The following is a 4,930-nucleotide window of genomic DNA, read 5'->3' on the forward strand; positions in this document are numbered from 1 at the left end:
GGGGATGATAAGTTTCAGAAAACTCAAATTCTTTTGTCAGCTGCATGCTTGATTACTTATTATCAATATGGAACTATCTATGGGTCATATAAGAAGGGGCATGGAAGTTGAGCACAAGAAAATAAGATACTGTCAGAACATCAAACCAAGCACATCTACTACGAAGTATATACTAAAAGAGGTAACAACTTACAATGAGCAAGTCAAACTTATGTCCAATAGAAGGAACTTTAATTCTTTTTTTTTTTTTTGGAGGTCAAAAGCATGTCCAAATTTTAAAAGAGCCTCATGAACTGCAAGGACAGCAAAATAAATGAAAAAGATGCCTCCTTTTTTTATAATGAATAACTAAAAATAAAGAATAAGGAAGTTACCATAATGCATGAAGGGGTCGTTCGGTTGGTTTGATAAGGAAAATAATCCCCACACGGAATCCAACATTATTATATCATTTGGTTACTACTTCCTCTCCTCATAAATAATACTCATATAAGTTATGCGGGAGTTTTTGTATTATTTTATGCGGGCTACAATGTCAAATAAGAATGCGAGTAAGCATCCAACAAGAAACAATCCCTGCATTATAATTCATGCATACTAATCTCTGCATTTCGATTCTTGCATTACTAACCTCTACATAACTAATCGCTAAACCAAATGATCTCCAAGTGCATAAGGAGGTTTCTAGTGGTAGCACCTCCACCTTTGCAAGTCACCAAGCAATGAGGTAGGGCAGGGTGCAAAGGGGGTTGGGGGTGACAAAACATTGGTGACATATGCAACACTAAAATCAAACCAAATTAATGAGTTGGTTATAATTAAAAACTCCAAGGAACATAAGATAAGTAGATATTTGGTACACTTTTTAATGTTATTTATTTTTCAGAAATTATTATATCTATCCCAAATTTCTCCGTCGATTTTGGTCAAAATACCCAACATTGGTTGACCAAATCCGGTACAGATCCCACCACCCCCACGTCGCGTCGACACGGGTGCGGCACAGAAAGTGAAGAGTCCAAGCAACTTAGGTGGCCATTATAAGGCTACAAAAATAACAGAAAAAAAAAATAAGAAATAAGAACCAATCACATCCACTCAAAAGTGCTACAAAAGTTTTTAACTATGAGCATGTTAAGATTAATGAGAGACAGGGAACTTTAATCTTTCTTTTTATGTCTTCATACACAAATTGACACTTCAACTAGCACGGTTTTTGTGAAGCTAGACCCCGTATTTAGAATATTCCCAAGTAAACACTTATACTTGCTAAAAGTACACACAGCAAAATACTTCTAACAGTTTAGTATGCTTATGTGATTGAGTTAGCCGGTATGGCTTAACAGCATGTGAACCAAACAAAAAAGAAGCGTGAATCCAAAGAACTCCCCCCCCTCTTCTTAGAAAAGAGGAAGGCTTTACGTAGGATTTGAACCTTGCAACCAAGAGATTCAGTATGGTGTTGCAGCCAATGGTCATTGGTAGGATTTTAATCCTGCACCTAACGAATGCATTGTGGAGTTACAACCACTAGGCTGCAACTTCATCACTGCAGAGCAGGCATAGTATTCACTCTTTGGACTAATAGAACAGGAGGCCAAAAGCTTTAGCCAACAAAATGCATGACATTAGTTCCTCAGGGCTGAAGAATCCTGTCCATTGGCACACATTGGAGGGACTAAAATTACCTCCATCAAGGCCCAGCCCTGCCCGGCCCAGCCTGAACTCATCCCTAAACTAAGCTGACCCAAAGTTGAATAGTAATACTGGGAAACTTTCACAAATAGCCAACTTTTAGCCCCTCCAGACCCCACTTGTGGGAATACACTGGGATGTTGTTATTGTTGTAGCCAACTTTTAGCCCCTATATAACACCTTGTTTGGATGGTTGTTACCCATTGTATTGTATCGTATTGTTACGTTAAATACAATGTTTGTTTTGATTGTTACTTAAATTTTATTGCATCGTATTGTTAAATCTGTCGTTACGTTTGACGAAAAGTGCCACTTTATGGAACGACGGATTTGTTGTGGTGGCATTGTTACCTTGCTTTTTTCTCTCATCTTGCCCTTCCTAATTATTAAATAATCATATTTTATCGTTACCCTACTTTTTCATACAATATTTCTACTTTGTATCCTATTTTTTCTAAATAATGTAGCAAGTTTATTCTTTATATTGTTGGTGCGTAACATCATAAAACGACGGCGAACGATACAATCTACCCAACGTTGTATTCATTAAACAATACAGTACAATACAATACGATACATTATGAGACAACATGTAACAACAATCCAAACAAACTGTAATTGAAAACTATTCATGGTCTAGAGTTTCAAATTCCATTAGTGTTATCATGGAGTTCCACTTATAAAATTTGAAACTCTAGTACAATGGCTATTTTTCAAAGACAAGGCAGAAAAGTGGCCAATGCAAGCATTTCAACTAGTAATGCTCCTACTAAGGCAACAAGGAGGGTACTATTCTATTTCAAAGAAAGTCAGGGTCAAAAAGGACATTTCTCAAAATATGGGCTAACAAGTACAAACATAAACTTACTAGATCTAACTCAGAAAAATGGATCAGACATGGGCTTCGACACAAATTTAAACAAAGCCCATATCACACAGTCTTACAAACAACTGATCTATTACACACCCAGAAAGAAATCACTAAAAATTTCAAGAACCATTTCACAGTCAGCCTTGATTTTAAAAATGACCTTCAACTTAAAGCCCAGAACAAGTAAACTTAAAACTCATTTTTTTTAATATATCAGCAAAAAAAGTTGAATAAATCCTGAAAAGTAAAAATTCAAAATAACTACACCATAAATCAACAAGAACAAAATTGATATACTGAAACAAAAATATTACTACAACAAAAAAATTTAAATTCTTTATTTTAACCATGAAACAGAGTTTATAGCACGCATTTTCACCAGAATATAAATATAAAACTAACACAAATACCAAGAGAACAATCTTCACACTAAAACAATAAAGCATTAAAAAATATATCTAAAAAAGGAAAAATAAGTCAAATCTGAAATGATCAAAAAAGAAACTCAAATAAAATTCGATTTAGAGCAAAACCCAGAAAAGAAAAAATTCGATTTTGAGCAAAACCCAGAAAAGAAAATTCGATATTGAGCAAAACCCAGATGCTAGAATTCGATTTTGAGCAAAACCAAGATAATGAAATGGAGCTTACCGGGTTTTTCAGGCGCCGATAGTGAACCAGATCTAGGGTTTCAGCAGGAGGGAGAGAGGAGAGAGAAAGGGGAGAGAGAGAAAGAGAATTGGGCTTGAACCCGATAAAACCAAACTGGACCTTTGTTATGATATTTTTGGGTCGTTTGGGGATTGGTCTTAGATAAGGTTCATTGACAAGAAAATATGAATACCAAATATATTAAAAGTTGTAGTATTGGATATGGACTTTCTTTTTAGGTCCATTTATTGTTATGACTTGTGAGTATGTGAAATTGAAGGTGTGTTAGTATGTGTGTTTTGGGTCAAACCCTTTTTTTGGTCAAGTGGCTTGACCATAGCCCACTTTTTATGGAATTTTTGGTTGGTTAGTGTAGCTAGGTGCGGACTCTATTTAAGATGGGGCCTACATTGGCTAAAATTGGAATTGGGGAATGGGGAGAAATTCAAAAATAGCCAAATTTATAAGTGGTCATTCAAAAATAACCACATTTTCAAAAGTAATCAAAATTAGCCATTTTTCATGTAAAGATAAATCTGAACGAAAACACTATTCAAAATCCGGAAAAATACTCCAATATAATGTTGGAACTCCAGTATAATACACTGGAGTTCCAGTATAATACTGGAACTTTCCGCATGTTGGAGTTCCAGCATAATATGCTGGAAGTTCATACACAGGTGCGCACCAATCTCTAGTATATTATGTTGGAACTTTTCGTGTTGCAGCAAAATAGTGGCTATTTTTTAATGACTTTACAAACACTGGCTACTTTTGAATGACCACTCCGAAAACTGGCTAGCCCGGACTATTTTTACGGGGAAATGGGGTTCTTTCTTTATGGAGAATTTTGAAATTTAGCCCATTATGGTGGTGTAAAATTTCACTTTTGAAATAAAAGGGATGATATCTATTTCAAGTGAAAATAGCATGGGCTAGCCAGTTTTCGGACTGATAAGTAAAAAATAACCAACGTTTGTAAAGTCATCAAAAAAAATCACTATTTTGTTGCAATACGAAAAGTTCCAGCATAATATACTGGAGATTGGTGCACCTATGTATGAACTTCCAACATATGCTAGAACTTCAGCACACGGAAAGTTCCAACATAATATACTAGAGATTGGAGCACATGTATATGAACTTCCAGTATATTATGCTTGAACTCCAGTGTATTGTGCTTAAACTTCAGTATATTATGCTGGAACTCCAGTATATTATGCTGGAAGTTCACATGTAAAAAATTCGAACTCCAGTATATTATGCTGGAATATTTTCCGAATTTTGAATAGTGTTATTGTTCAAATTTATCTTTACATAAAAAGTGACTAAATTTCGTTTATTTTTGAAACTGTAACTATTTTTCAATTACCACTCGTAAATCCGGCTATTTTTTAATTTCACCCCTATTTCAAGTCTTTCACCAAGAAAATAGACCTAAGGGGGGCAGTTGCATAAAAAGCCATTCCTGAGACCACTATTTTGGTTCTGTTTCCGTTAGTTCAGTGAGCTTAATTTGTTTGAATTAAATTAATTCACTTACCTAAAAAAAAGTACAATTCGATGTACTAAGCTTCCGCTATGCGCGAGATTCGGCGGAAGATTACAGGGGTCTTTTGCAGGGACAGCCTGATGAGTTTTATGATTTAAAGCCAAACTTTATGAGGGGCCTCAACTTTTCTTTTTAAAAAATTATTATTTTTTATTTAAAGT

The 4,930-nt window shown here is 35.1% G+C and overlaps 1 protein-coding gene across 1 annotated transcript in view; it reads right to left on the reverse strand.

Annotated features, from left to right (window-relative positions):
• LOC109209101 (zinc finger BED domain-containing protein DAYSLEEPER-like) overlaps nucleotides 1–3,439 on the reverse strand; it is a 6,071-nt gene extending 2,632 nt beyond the window's left edge. Inside the window, exon 1 of the mRNA XM_019372283.1 lies at nucleotides 3,218–3,439. The gene's annotated coding sequence lies outside the window, so the exon portion shown is untranslated. The remainder of the gene's footprint in view (nucleotides 1–3,217) is intronic.
• Nucleotides 3,440–4,930: the final 1,491 nt, after the last annotated feature.

The sequence above is a fragment of the Nicotiana attenuata genome, unplaced genomic scaffold, assembly GCF_001879085.1.
Source record: "Nicotiana attenuata strain UT unplaced genomic scaffold, NIATTr2, whole genome shotgun sequence".
NCBI classification, from domain to species: Eukaryota; Viridiplantae; Streptophyta; class Magnoliopsida; order Solanales; family Solanaceae; genus Nicotiana; species Nicotiana attenuata.